Source organism: Lagopus muta, chromosome 5, assembly GCF_023343835.1.
Source record: "Lagopus muta isolate bLagMut1 chromosome 5, bLagMut1 primary, whole genome shotgun sequence".
Lineage (NCBI taxonomy): Eukaryota > Metazoa > Chordata > Aves > Galliformes > Phasianidae > Lagopus > Lagopus muta.
Window position 1 is genome coordinate 33,068,292 of NC_064437.1, and position 16,308 is coordinate 33,084,599.

The window sequence follows — 16,308 nt, forward strand, 5'->3', positions numbered from 1 at the left end:
GGAACACAGGCCATATGAGGAGAGGCTGAAGGAGCTGGGAATGTTCAGCCTGGAGAAGAGGAGGCTCAGGGGAGACCTCATTGCTCTCTATAACTTCCTGAAGGGAGGCTGTAGTGAGCTGGGGGTCGGCCTCTTCTCTCTTGTCATTAGTGATAGGACCAGAGGGAATGGTTTCAAGCTATGCCAGGGGAGATTCAGGCTGGACATGAGGAAGTATTACTTTTCAGAAAGGGTGGTCAGGCACTGGAATGGACTGCCCAGGGAGGTGGTGGAGTCACCGAGCCTGGGGGTGTTCAAGGAAAGGCTGGATGTTGTGTTGAGGGACATGGTTTAGTAGGAGCTATTGGGAATAGGTGAACGGTTGGACTGGGTGATCTTTTAGGTCTTTTCCAACCTTAGTGATTCTATGATTCTATGATTCTAAGTGAGATCCGAAGTTTATAACTGAGATCCACAGCCAACTGCTAGGTTTCCAATAGTCCACATGGGTCTAAAATGCAAAGCAAGCTAGTTTTTAGAACTACCAGAATAGAAAGGAAGGACCAATTAGAAATCATAGACTCTCTGCATACATTTTTCTTGAGGAAGTAGGACAGATCTGGTAGAATACGCTGGATCTGAAGGGTGACTAGAGTGATCAACAATGATAAACTGTTTCTGACTATACAATGATGACATTAGTGTTCTGCCAGCAAAACATTTAATTGAGGCAGGAGATGATAGAGGGCTACAGAATCAGTTATGGCATAGCAAGTAACCTGTCATTGATCACTGCCTCTTCCTTCATCATTCTAGAGGTGCTAATGTAAAGCAAACTGTAAGTGTTGCTGTGCATACAAAAATTTTAATTCATCACGTTGAATACCTGCATTATAAGTCATCTACTCCCTGATCTTTTTTCTTTGCATCATCTTCAAGATATAATTTGGCTATACATTGACTAAGAAGGCTCACTGAGCTTCTGGATAAAGACACAAGATATTATGGAATTTCATGTGTTCTCCCATCTGTGTTTCTGCAAACAATATATCTAAGAATATTCTGCTCACTTGGATCTATACAGCCTGCAAAGTTTTCTGAATTAAATAAATCAAAGTAACATGAAGCACAACAAACCAAAAATGGCCCTTAGGAGAACCTTGGAAAAAGTTGGACTCAGTCCCAAATTATCATTAGTTTAAAGGAAATATTTTGCTCAAATTTGACACTATCACATTATACTTGTTCTCTCACCTTTGTTTAAAGAAATACCTGACAATTTGTTTCCTGACTACCCTTCTGTAATCTCAGCCATGCTGGGTAGCTGTTACGCGTTTAAGTGCAGGACAATTACACAGACAGCTGTAACAAATTTTTTGTGATCTTGTCTGAAAAATTCCAAAAGGATGAGTTGGTGGACTGAAGGTACATCAATAATTTTAAATCAGTGGGATTTATATAGCTAATTCTCTGTATACTTTAATAAAAATTTCCTACTGCATTCAATAATCCTTTTCTTGTTTATGTTTCTTCTCTAGGAGTACAGAAATGTCACCACCACAATCAGTGAAGCTCTCCACTCCAACTGATGCACCGTTTGCTAAAAGACAAAGCAATCTGCCTCAGTGAAGAGGGAGCAAGTGAAAAGGATTTCTTCTGAAAAGGATTTCTGATAGCAGGTACTTTGGTGTCCAAAGCTGAACCTCTCACCTTCTGGCACAGCCAGTTCTTGACAACAGATTTCCTAACAGATGCCAAGCTATTCCGATTGGTTTACTTCCAACATGACATTCTTGTTGACCATATTAATCTTACTAGATGAGATGCTGAAGGTTCAGTAGGAAATACCAATTAAGCATCTTTTCTTTGAAGGACCAAATCTGCTGAAACTAAAGCTACCTGCAAGAATTGGGCTATTTATAGGTATATAAGTCTTGCTCAAAACAAAAATAAAAAATGGATAAAAAACTTGAAAATATTTTCTGAAAAAGCCACAGAACAAGGTTCCCTGTTCCCAGACCCTAATCAGAGTACTCAACCACTCAGCTCAGCTTTGGTTTTGTGCTGGACAGTTGAAACTCACTGTTTTTCATAGTTTGACCCTAATACATTGGGAAAGGAAAACTGCAACTACAGATTACATCGTTTCAAAAGGACAAGCTGGGGCTCTTGAATGGGGAAAAAGTCCTCTGCTGTGAAGAAGGTGAAGGAAAATTACTGGTCTCAACTGGAGTTCTGTGATCTCTTGCCATCTACTCTAAGACCTATTTAGAAATGTAGTTTCACAGCAGTTTCAGATTTAAAGGCTGACTTCCCACATAACCTTAGTTTAAGGTTTGGCGTGTTTTTATTTTGCTTTGAGCAGGGTGAAGCAAGATCATTCCAATTTCTTACTACCTAAAGTGTCCCATTATCAGATTAAATGCAAAATACAAGCAGCAGCACTTGGCTGTTTGCTGACTTGACTTACACTTTGTGAAAACTCAGAAATCAAATGAACACGCAGGGACATGTTAAGAAACAAAAACCATCAAGGAAATTACACGTGATTCCCATTTTCTGAACTTTGCATTTTCAGCTGTTAATGGACATCTAACCTCAAAACTGTGATGTGAGGAGGAGTAGCAGATATTTGAAGGGATTGCTTCAAAAAATAAAATAAAATAAAATTCCACAGAGGTTACACAGATATAGCAAAAGAGTTAAGGAGAATAAATCCAGTTATTCACTTGACGTAGCTGCTCAACTGATTCCATTAAAATTATCGCAGTATGCAGCTGAAGCTCAACTCCATTGCTCACTACAGCATCAAATTGCAGCTAACCTGAGTGAAAATACTAGTACATTCTTAAGGGCTGGGGGACAAACAAACTAAATCCAAATCCAACATGATATTTCTCACATGGTGAAGGGCTGTCGAGAGTTAACACTAAGTAAATTCTAAGGCTCAGATTTCCCAAACAGTAATACATGCTAGGCAAAGGATGTGGATCAAACCTTTAACAAGAACATCCAGTAAAGCTTCACAAATGCATTTTATATCCACCACTTAACAACACTTGACAAACTCATTCTTGAGTGTTCTGCTCCTCAAAACTCCTGGGCAAAGTGAAAAATATCAAGCCTAATCTCAGAATGCCTTGGGTATGCTGTCCAGAAGGCTAGTAACTACTGGACTGTGCTTTATGTAACTTCCCAAAGCTTGTTACACCATAGATGATTCCAGATTATTTTCTGTTGGCACAGTAACAAACAAATCGTAGCTGCTTATGTTAGCATAGAGTTCCAGGAGGATGACAGAGCCCGTGGGCTGAAAGATTTAAGGGATGCCATGGCAGGGTCTATTGTACTCTTAGCCAATCTGGTTTCCACAGGCGGCCCGTACTCTGTCTCACACAAGAATGTATGCTCAGGCTCCTGAGGGATTAGGCAACTGACATATAAACAACTACTTCACATTCAGCAAGCTGAGCACAAAGTGACCTTCAACACCTCTTCCCAGGCTCTTACGCCTGGCTCTATCTCTCAGGGTTCTATTTCTAACCCCATATTCCCTCTTTTAAGGCTGCCCTAAACTCTCCCTCCCTCAGAGGGTGCAAGGAATGGTCTGATCCTTTCTGTTCTTCATACCAATCTGCCCAATCTTGAATTTGCACTATATTACTGTGGAACTGCATGCTACACAAGGAATTACCAGTTTGCCAGAACTCATGCTCATTCTCCTGTTTTCAGGATTTAGTCAGACTTGTATAACGGAGGGGAAGGGTCTGAAGAACCTCTTACTTCCCTACCATGCATCAAATGATGGACTCAGGGCAAGCTCTATTTTTTTCCTCTCTGCCTTTGCTGATACATATGTAAACACCAGCCTGCTATATGAAAAGTTCTTTACTTCTTGCTTTAGGTACTGCATAATTCCAGACTGAGTCACCAGGCAGGTGTACAAAGCACAGGTATTAAATAGCTCCAGGAGTAACAGGGGAGGATCAGTAACGCAGAATGCAGACTGGAGCTGCTGCATTTGCTGTTTTCTGAACAAAATGACTTCCCATCAACACGAGCACAGGGCAGGCACTGCCAGATGGACACTGCACGAGGCACAAACTGCAGCTACAGGAGGGCAGCTGTGTCACGGAGGATTTGAGAACTGTTCACATACACTTTGTCCCACACTAACTCAAGGCAAAAGGAAACATAATTCGCTTTACAAGAGAACTGCAGAATGCTCCTGAAATGACCATCTAGTTCCCTACAAGAGTTGTGTTGTGTGAATGCAGGGGAAAAAGTGAGACTGAAGTAATGCCCTTGCATTGCCATTCTCTAACAATCCATAAAGAGATTCTGAATCCAAAATTAGATGTGGAGATGAGGCTGGCCTGCTAATTAGTGGCTGCTTTGCACTCTATGGACTCTGCAGTGTCAACATGATTACAGGAAGACGTTACTGGGCCCAGAGATGAAAACTATTTCTTCAGCAGGCAGGATTGCTTCCTGCTACTACGTTGCAACTCGTACAAACCTGATGGCTGGTTTTTAAAAAGCCACTGAATAACTGTAAGAACAAAACAAAACTTAAAATATATATATATATATATATATATATATATATATATATATATATATATCTAAAGCTGGCATGAAATTAAACCACTCAATGTAAAGCTGCTATGACATTATGATTTGTGTTGTAGAGATCTGTTCACCAGGAATTTCAGCTGCAGTGAACAAGAGCCTCTAGGCTTATGCATACAAAGCAGTTGTTGTGTCACTTGTTAAGCTGGTTGTATTAGACTCATGAGGAAGAACTGAAACTCATCCTTTGCCAGGTTTAAGCTGGAAGCCAAGGATAATGCTCTTTTTTTTTTTTTTTCTACTTTTATTTTGTTTCCTCCAAACACCGAAGAGCGCATTTAGAACACAAGGAAACAACCTAGTGATCTGCATCTGAGAGTGATTCACGTAACTGCCTGCTGTGCAAAAGCATCTTAAAGAGGGAAAGAAGGATGTGACATGGCAAATGCAACTCCAAGAATAGTATCTTGAAATAAAATACATAAAAAAGAACAATTAAAAGAGTCTACTGTACTGCTTCTTGTTTCAGGGAACAAGTTTGTATTTAAAATGATACGTTGGCTCTCTTGGCCACAGGGAGTCTAGGGGAACAGACCTTCGTTTCTGGAAAACAGCAACAAAAACAAGAAAACAATCATTCTAGTGTTATTTTTGCTGGCTGAGCACACTAACTGAAAACCATCCCACCACAAAATACTCATGGATCCACAGGATCACAAGTCTGTGGTGCACAGCCTTTTATTTTTCCAATGAGTTGGGGCTAGTAAGAGAGAAGAAGCCAAAATCATTATCTGGCTCCTCACATCAGAACTGTTTGCATGTTGCCTTTGCTTGAAGGGGAAAGACCAAGGTGCTCTAACCTTCAAATTAAAAGGACTGGGGCACAGTGCACCTCAAAACATGCTGACGAAGACATGTTTCTCAATCCTGCAGGAAAACATGGTTACAGATTTGAGTGGGCTTAATCTAAAGAAAAAGCCAACAGAGCCTGGCTAGGAGTATAAGACAATTATGGGACATAAGAAGTCAGATCTGTCAGAGAACTGTTGCACTTCCATAAGTAGCACAGCAAGCTATAGGCAATCCTGGAATGCACTGAGGATAATAACATCCTGAGTCAGGCCATAAACTGCCCCACCAGGAGGGATGCAATACTGGATGCAATACTGTTGGTCACCAATGCAAATGAGACAATTGGCAACATCAGGATTGGAGGCTGCTTAGACTGTAGTGACCATGTTATGGTTGAGTTCATGCTCTGGAAGGATATGAGACAGGCAAGGAGAAAAATTATGAAGAAGCTAAACTTCCAGCTCTTCAGGGAGTGAGTCAAGAAAATACTCTCGGAAACTGTCTTCATGGGTAAGCGGGCAGAGCAGAGCTGGCAGATCTTTGTGGAGGCTTTTTAAGGGAACTACCAACCTGTCAGTCTCCTCACAGTACTGGGGAAGATCATGGAGCAGATCCCCTGGAAGCTAGGTGAAGGTACACGGAAGGCAGAGAGGTGATACAGGAGAACCAGCGTGTCTTCACCAAGGGGAAATCCTGCTTGATCAACCCAGTGGCCTTCTATGATAGTGTCGCTGCATCATTTGACAAGGGATGAGCCATTGATGTCATCTATCTTGACTTCAGTAAGGCCTTTGATACAATACCCCACAACATCCTTCTCTCCAAATTGGAAATGTATGGACTTGATGGGTGGAATGTTCAATGGACAAAGAACTGGTTGCAGGATCAAGTCCAGAGAGTGGATGGTTAATGGCTCAGTGTCCAGATGGAGATCGGTGATGAATGGTATCACCCTTGGATTGGTGCTGGGGCTGATGTTCATTAATATCTTCATCAATGATATTAACAGTGAGGTCAAGTGCACACTCAGCAAGTTTGCTGATGATACCATGTTGTGGTGTGAGATAGACACACCAGAGGGATGAGATGCAATGTGGAGGCACCTAGACAAGCTTGAGCAGAGGGTCTAGGTGAACAACAAATCCAAATGCAAGAATTTGCACCTGGATCAAGGCAACCCTCACTACCATGAGGTGCTGGATGATGAAAGGACTGAGTGCAGCCCTCCTGAAAAAGATCTGGGGGTACTGGTGGATAGCAAGCTGAACATGAGCTAGCAACGAGCCATCAGGGCCCAGAAAGCCATATCCTGGGCTACATCAAAAGAAGCATGGCTAGCACGTCGAGGGAGGATCCTGCCCCTCTGTGCTGATGAGGCCTCACCTGCAGGGGAGGATGCAGTAGATGGAGTAGATGGCCTTCAGATATTCCTTCCAACTCTAAGGATTCTGTGATTTGATGATTCCAACTATGCTGTCATAGCAGTTGTGAAACAGTGGGTCACCTCCACTGTTGCAGACAGTGCAACATGCAGGCTCTTGTTCATTGCTGGTCAAAATGCACTGCTAATGGTGTGACTATGTTGAAAAATAGTGTTTTGTACCTGAGAATTTTTTCTGTTATTGTGTTCTCTGTATATGTTGTAGCTTCCATGGAAATAAATATGAGTCATTAAACATTCTGTTGGAACACAAGACCCCCAAATCCAACATTTAGATTTCTGAATTTTTCTGAAAGCTCAGTACATCAGAATAATTGATTCAGAATTATTAACTCACATAACACTTCCTTCAGTTCCAACATGGAAAACGTGATGTATCACATTGATAATATAAGCGCACTTTTCATCACAGGTACACTTGAGAATTCTTCATACTACAAAGATCCCTCTTAGTTCAACCACTCTTCTTTCAGACAATACTTGCTGATCAATACAAATCACTGTGCTGGCTGTCTTGCTGTGAGATATCATCAGTCACAAGCCAGTTATTTAAACTACACTAAGGATTATCTATTAAATAATTGAAAATGATAAACAATTCAGAGAGGGAGAAATCAACAACATAATGAAAATGTGCATCAAAAAACTGCTGTGTCTGCCATACAGTATTTCACAACTGTCTAAATGCAGTTTATATCATTATATATACAATGAAATCTCCTTCATGTGCATAGAATGGCTCAGGTTTGGAAGACACCACAAAGATGATCCAGTTCCAAAATCCCTGCCGTGGGCATGGTTGCCAGCCTCTAGATCAGGCTGTCCAGCATTCCATCCAGCCTGGCCTTGTACATGTCTAGTGATGTGGCATTCACAATCTCTCTGGGCAGCCTGTTCTAGTGCCTCACCACCCTCTTATTAAAAAATTTCTCACTGCTGGCTTATGCCCAGCTTTTTACCCATCAGAACCCCCACCTGGGATTGCCTTGACCCAAGTGCAACACCTTTCACTTGACCTTGTTAAACCTCATTAGACTGTAATGGACCCACTTTTCAAGCATGGCTGTGCCCCTCTGGATGGTGTTCCTTCTTTTTTGTCAACTGCACCACTCCATCTTGGTGCCACAGCAAACTTGCTGAGGGTACACTCGATCCCATCGTCTATGTCACTAATAAAGATGCTGAAGAGCACTGGTCCCAAGACAGACCCCTGGGGAACATCACTTATGACTGGTTTCCACCTAGACATAGAGCCATTGACCACAACCCTCTGGCTATGAACATCCAACCAATTCTTTATACACTGAATAGTCTAGCCTCCAAATCCACATCTCTCCAATTTAGAGGTAAGGATGTGGTGTGGGACTATGTCAAAGTTCTTGCACAAGTCCAGGCAGAAGACATAAGTTGTCCTTTGTTTGTCCACTGATGCCATCACTCCCTCATAGAAGGCCAACGCATAAGTCTGACATGATCTGTCTTTGGTGAAGACAAAAGCTGGCTGTCTCAGGTCACTTCCACATCTTGTATGTGCCTTAACATCTCTTCCAGGAAGATCTGTTCCATGATCATCCCAGGCACAGGTGTGAGGCTCAGCAGCCTGTCTTCCTTTCCCAGGTCTTCCTTTCTTCCCTTCTTGAATATGGAAGTGACAATTTACTTCTTTCAAGCACTGAGACTTTGCCTGGCAGACACAGCTTTTCAAATCTGATGAAGAGTGGCTTGGGAACCACATCAGCCAGCTCCTTCAGAACCCTGAGATGCATATCATCCAGCCCCATAAACTTATACGCATTCAGCCTCATGAGGTGGTCTCAGACATGCTCCACTTTTACAGTGGGACTGATTTGCTCCTTAGAAGTTCAAGGACACAACAGGCATGAGAAGCCTAAATAACCATGAAGACAGAAGCAAAGAACTCATTAAGTACCTCAGCCTTCTCCATGTCTGAGGAGGCCAGCTGTCCCTTTTCATTTATCAGAGAGGGTACGCTTTCCTTTGCCTCTTCTGCTCAACATATGTAAAGAACCCCTTGTGGTTTTTTTTTTTTCTACAACACTCACCAAGTTCAATCCCATCTGTGCCTTGGTTTTCCTGACTCTACCCCTGCCTATCTGGACAGCATCCCTATATTATCCCCAGGCCACCTTGTATTGCTTATATTCATAGCAGAAACGTGCATTTTCATTCAAACAAGAATCAAGAACATTGAAGTGCTTTTTTTTTTTTTTTTTTTTTTTTTTAAAATCAAAATGAAAAGTGATTTGGAATATTTGGCTTTGCAATATCCTGCAATATCCACGTTTCACTTGAATCTTTCTTTATGCTCTGATAAGCTGTGGCACTGTACCTAATTTCTCTGCACTAAACAATAAGTCTAATAAAAACACTGTTGTCTCTTTAAATACTGTTGTAATAAAGGACTTCAAAAGTTCTGACACAAAGCTTGTGCCTCACCTAACCAAACACAAGATATTCATCTGGACAGCCTTATCAATTAACATAAGCATTCCAGGTATCTTGCCTAGGAAAAGATGAGCTGCACTACATAAACACACTCCAGTGATATTCCAACTAAGAGAACAGATGCGTAGGTCCACCTTTCAGACAACTGATGCCTGATGAAACTAAACACATCACAAATGCAGTAGCTACCACATCTCTTGACTTGGCCCCATTTACGCTCTTCCTGTTTTGATTTGGTAACATACTGGAGAGGTCTGACACTGAATAGGTCATTCTGATGAGCTAGGAACAGATAAGATTCCTTCTTCCCCCGAAAGGAGGGAAAAAGTTAGGCTTTTACTCCCATGAAGGTGCCCACTGCTGGAAATGTGAGGAGACGGTCCCAACAAGCAAGCAAAGCAAAATGTAGAGTCAGTATGAGGCTAAGAGAAAGCTTGCCATTAAGCTATTTCCATTGTGCTCTTAGCACTCATTTTTAGATCTAAAATTAGCTTTTAGTCTCCTGAGAAATTTGACATTATCTCGAATACTTTGGAGGGCTGTGCAGCTGACCAATGGCTTGTACAGCAGAACATCATTTCATTCTTTACATGCTGTGGTCATTGCTATGATCATTAAGATTACAAAACTTAAATTCAAGGAGTGTTTGCCATACAGAAATATCTCATCCCCTGCAGATTGCCTTGTATTAAGTTTGGACCCAAAAACAAACTGATGGACAGCTTGTGCACAGATTTCACTTGCCTTTAACTGACCTGTGTAGGGGTGACTTCTCTGTGTTGACAGTGCCCAAGAAACACTCCACTGGCTGGACACAGGCATAAAACCATAGCAGGAGTACTATGAAATATCAGGTGATTCCTCATTTTGTCTCTCTTACAATTTTTCCTACAGAAAATTAATAAGCAATCGCACTGAGGAGACAATTGTAATGAATGAGAGGTAACTGCAGTGCTCCAAATGATTGTTTATATCATCTTTAAAATGAGAATTAAAACTCTTTCATCCCCAACTGCAGGCAATTCACATTCTCAAATCATTGAAATCAAGAGGATAAACTATCTTCCTAAAATATTACATTATTCTCTTTTTAATTTTGAATCAAATAGCACAGTAGAGCTATCAAGAACCCCAAAGAAGCACTAGGAACTACTGCATCCCAGTGGCAAACAGCTAGTCAGTTCCATATCATTAAAACTGCACTGCTCAAGGAGGCTATATCCTGAAGTTAAGTAGAATAATTAGCTTGAGAAGCTCGACAATATTCAAATAAACACATTCAAATGATTTCTGGACTTCAGACACCTCACAGAAAGGAAATCTGCACCATTGAGTTGTTTCTCACAAGAGAAACTGTCACAAATGAATCATTTCATCTGCATAAATAAAAGCTGATGCAATTGCAGTGACACTTTTTTTTAGCACATTTCTGCCTACAAAGTGAAAACAAATCTTACAGCCTCGTACATATTCCTCCAAATGGACACAAAGCTCCTCTCCTGTAGAGACATTAACTTACCGCTCAGAGTACCTGTTTTACAATTGAATTTTTGCTTTGTCTGTTTAGATGGAAAGCAATTTGAGCAGCAATACATTTCCACTGCCTGGTACAATCACAACTGCTGCACTGTGTGAAATCACAGAACACAATAGCCCTGTCTCACCTCTGACATTGGCCAGCAGCGAAAACCCAAGGAAAAATGTGAGAAAATTGCATACACTGAGCTACTCTTACCCAGTCCCAGTAATCTGCAGCTTGGGGACTTCCTAAACTGTAGATATAGGAAGTGCATCTCACTGTGCTTAATAATTCACCTGCACACACTCTCCACGAAGACCTGCCAGCTGCACTTACTCTCCATGAACGCTTTACTCTTTTTGTATTATATTTTAGTCCCATGGACTTGAACTGTGTAACACCAATATGACATGTCCAAATACATTTTATTTTGTATTAAACCATCTGCCCAATATCTTCAACAGGTCACCACATTGCTTTAATTCCAAGCATTAGTGAAAAGCCATCTTCTAATTATTTTTTTCTCCCCCATCATCATCCCCCATCATTTTATATACTACTGTCACCTCTCCTCTACTTACTTTTTTTCCCCAAAGTGACAACCCAGTCAATTATCTTTTCACCCACCCCATACAGAAGCCATTACCTATCCTCAGCCTTTTCTACACCTTTCCTATTTCTATCCTAAGAACAATTTTGACCCTATGAATCACTAACAGTGACTAAAACTCCCCACAGTAACTGAGCAGAATCTAGTAGTGACAGCAAAAGGATGTCTCCTTTTATTCCTTATGAATTCTATTTATCTCATCTTTGGTCCTCCCAGAGGCCCCCTCCTTTGACCAAGTCCTACCTTTCAAGTAAACAAGAAAAAAGCAGGGATAACAAAAAATAAAAGAAAATGGCTTATTCGCTGTGGACAGACGATTAGAGGAAAACTGTATGTCCTGGTGATATACTTTCTGGCCTCAGGCTGGCACAGTTTCCTAGCTGAATTATGACTAGTCACATTCAGTGCCATAGCTGCCTTCTCCCTCCTTTCAGTAATTTCTCACCTGCTTGCTGTTATAATATCTATAACAAGAAATGCACTTAGTACCTCTACAAAATAGAAAATGTTGAATATTCATGTTTCATGACTTAGATGTGGAAAATACTGTTACCAGCCCCCTTTCCCTTACTCTTCCTGTCTTTCGGATTAGGACAGCAGACTGGAAGTGGCCAAGGGGATATTCCATACCATGTGACATCACGTGGAAGGAGTTTTGAAGGGGAAGAGAGTTCATCTTGCTCTCTTCCACCGCTTGGGGGCTAGCTGGGCATTAGTCAGGGAGTGGTGAGCAATTGCTTGTGCATCACTTGCTACACATGTTCAAATATTTATATATTCATAACTATTATCCTTTTCCTTTTCTCTTAGTGTATAGTTTTACCTCAACACTCAAATTCCAGTTTGTTTTATTTCTCCCCAGTTCTCTCTCCCATCTCAATGAGAAGGGAAAGAATAAGTAAGCACGACTGTGTGGTGCTGAGACACCTGTCAGGTTAAACCACAATACCCTACAAACCTGTTCCTTTTTAGAGCACACAGAAGTGTTATAATAGGGACTGAATTTTGTTTGCAGCATTCAAGAAATGGGATGAAACAGAAAACATCTAACCAAGCTATACTACAGTACCATTAAAGCAAACTATTTCATGGACACTTCTTACTTCTACACTAAAAATGTCGACTCCAATAAGGAAGTGATCTACATTTTTTCCATCTGAACTAGTTCACCCATATCTATTCTTACATTCATTTGGCTGTATAGCTACTTGTGCTTGAAGCAGTTGCAAGCACCGAGGCTGTTCCACTCCAAATCAAAACCCAGAGATCTAACTTGTGATCATATAATGGAGCACAAGTTGTTACCAGGCATAGTTAAAACTTCTGCTAAAAGCTCACTTGTGTTCACTGCCTCTCTAACAGCAATACACACATTTGAAAATAAGACACAGAAATATTGTGGCTGAAAAAGAGTAGATATATTCTTCACAGCACGTCTAAGCTGGCAGAAAGTAAATTAATGTTTTGATTTAATGAGGTTGCACTTTCATTCAACACATGTACATTTGACTCTGGCCAGCATCTAGTTTAAAATGAATTTCCACTTTTCATTTCACTAGGCAGGCTCAAGTTTAAGGAAAATGAATGCAAAATGATGACTTGCAAATTAGTGAAGGTAAAGGTGAGTAAGATAAGCAGGAAGTGAAAAGAAACACGGAATCATAGCACAGTAGAACGGTGAAATAACTCCTACTAGTAGTGTAACTCAGATGATTTTAAAACAGACAGAAACTCCTGAGGCAGCAGCAAATAAATCAAAGAGGATACAAGTTCAAAAGCCAACTCTGTATACATGATTCAAAGACTGCATGCTGTCAAGTATCAAGAGCATGCAGTATTTTTGCAATAATCTGGCCAAAGGGTTAATGTAATAAATGGTGACAAGCTCACACAGCTAATATGATGAGAAATATAGACTCAGCTTTGGCCTTAGATGCATGCCTGCAACTCTCATTAATGTCAGGCAGAACTATATGCATGCGCCTACTGTCTGCATTTGGCATTATCAGAAAATCTTTTGAATGCATTTCCTTCATTACTATTCGCAGTCTTCCACTCCAGCATGCATAACAGCAACCTTCCCTAAGCAACCTGGGAAGCTATCATCTTCATTTATTTATGCAATTATATTTGGTTACTTCTATTACTATGGAAAGGAGGTTGGTATCCTGAAGCTCCATTTTGTACATAATTTGTACTTTACTGTAATGGCATGTTAGTAGTACTCGAGAGCTATACACATAGCTTATATATAACAAATCTATTTGCACATAAATGCATTTCACAATCAACACCTAGTATCTGTGTCAAGTGACAATGGTACATGGATGCATCGCATCATGTGGCAGGTGGGCAGCCACCATATGGCAGATATCTGCTTCTATAAAGGAAACATGCCAAAGGCTTGTGTAGCTTAGCAGTAGGAACTTTCTAACACTAGTTGATACTAAAGTGAGACAGACACCTGCTTCACTTTTAAAACTAGCTAAGACAGAGAACAGATCTTCCAAAGAAAAATGAATTCTTTGCCACAACTGCTGATGAAGAGGCAAGAAATAAAGTTGTTGAAAAATTTTCCTTGAGGTATTTTAGGAGGCACCACAACTATCTACAATTCCTTTTCTGTAGGGCCACACTGGCATAGTAGAAGGGAAACAACCTTTACACCTCCTGTCAAGATGTACCTCAGCATTGAGAGGAACAGTATGTGACCATTTTACTTCAGTTTATAAAACCATACTGATGGAAGAGATGATAATGTACAAGACAGTACTCCCCTATCAGTATAATAAACTTGACAAAGTGCAAATCAGCAAGGGCTTACGATGCTTAATGAAGCCAGAGCATGAATGGGATTACTAATGAAGACTAATAATAATAATAATGAGACATTTGACAACCAGATGATTCTGCCAGCAGGTGAGGTACCTCGCCATCTCTTTTCAACATTTCTAATATTCACAGATCTCATCTGCTCAGTTGGATATTACACCACACTAGGCATAGTGACACAGACCTGACTTGAAAAAGAACAGTGAAAAATCTGCTTAAATAACTCAAGTTTTCCCCAGTGTTGTTTATCTTTTCCTTCAGTTGAACTTGTTTCATACAGTGGCATGGTGTTTGCTGGTTAGGAACAACTTTCACCATATCCAAATGTCTACATGGCTATTCAGTCAAAAGATGCTTTGGTTATCCTGGTTTCAGAGACAGCATTAATAGCACATCAATATTTTGACTGCTGCCGAGTGATGGGTGCATTCCTGGGATTGGTCTAGGCTATTTGGTGAGGAATTGTAGTTATGTTTGGATTTATTTATTTATTTATTTATTTTGTATGTTTGTTTGTTTGTTTTAATTTTATTTTCTCTTTCCTTTCTCTATCTTAGTAAATAGCTTTTTAACTCAACTCCACAAGTTCTATTTCATTTCCAAATCTCTCCCTCATTCCACTATATGTGAAGAGTGAGCAACCAACTGCATGTAGCTGGGCTGCCTGCTGGGTTAAACCACAAGAAGGTGCATTACTTTAAAGAGGGATCACTTGTGGTTTGAATCTGGTATTTGCTACTTAAAATCATTTAGTAGAAGGCTTCTAATCATCCAGAGGCTGAAATAATGATGTAAAAAAAAAAAAAGGAATCTAATTTAATTCTCAGAAATACACCAATGTTCTTGAGTAGGTCTTGTCTCCACACATAGAACAGAAAGGGAACTTTTCATAACAAACTGATAAGAGAATTATTTGTAGCAGGAAAGTTTGGGATGAAGCTAAGTAATAAATATAAAATGAAGCTAGAACTGCAGGAGAGGAAATGAAACACTTGCAAATACAGTAAAAGAGAATTATGTGCCTAAAGAAGCAAATATACATTATAGATTTGTTAAAGACTTTGATCTGTCTGTAGAAAAACAACTCTGCAATAGGTTATACAAGCCAAGAGTGTTCAGTCCAAACAAGTTTGAATTTTTATAGATCAAAGTGTTATAACATCTCCAAAAGACACCACTGTATTCATTTAGTCTGACCTCCTGCCTAAAACCAGTCAATTTTTCCAGCTCACGTGTGCATCAGAACCACAACTTGCTGTTAAAAAAAAAGTCCCTCAAGGGAGAAATCCATGCCTGGTTGACCCATCACATTACCTATTCTCATTGATAGAAAGGTGCATCCTACTCCTAAATCCATTTGTCTGGATTTAATTTCCAGACTTCTGATCACCATTTGGCATTACCTGACAAGTCCCTTATGAGAATTCACCCCCTAAGTGGAGAAGTGATGCCTGTGTGCAGGTAGTGATTGAATTATTTTCAATGTCCACCTGTATCAACTACACTGTTTGAACTTTCCATCTCTCTGCTCTCTCCAGTAGACCTCTCCAAAGTTCAGACGTTGATATTTCACGCCAGCATCATAAATATTTTCAAGAAAATGATAGCATCCTGCTCTTTCTATATGCTATTCTTAGTGTTCAAGAATCTGAACTGCTTAGATATTACACTATATTAAACTTAAGATCACTTACCATCCTTTTATCTCTTTAAGTAATTTCCAAACAGCCTCAAATTTCCAAAAAAAACAACCCTTCTCCCCCCTTCCCCCCAGATATAATGAACTTCATTCCTGTTCAAACATGCTTAGCCAGTTAACACACAGTATCAGATGAGTAAGGAACTGGTAATGGGATGCCTCAGTAGCCAGACTGTAAATACAATTTGAAATCTCAAAAAGACGATCTGAAATCCCTGACCTCTTGACGTAGGCTACTTCCACTTTCATATGGTGGCACCCCATAAGCCTGGCTCAAGTGCCTTCAAACACTTTGATCCAGAGCCCTCTCTCTGAAAGTGTGTTGTTGTGTCAAAGTA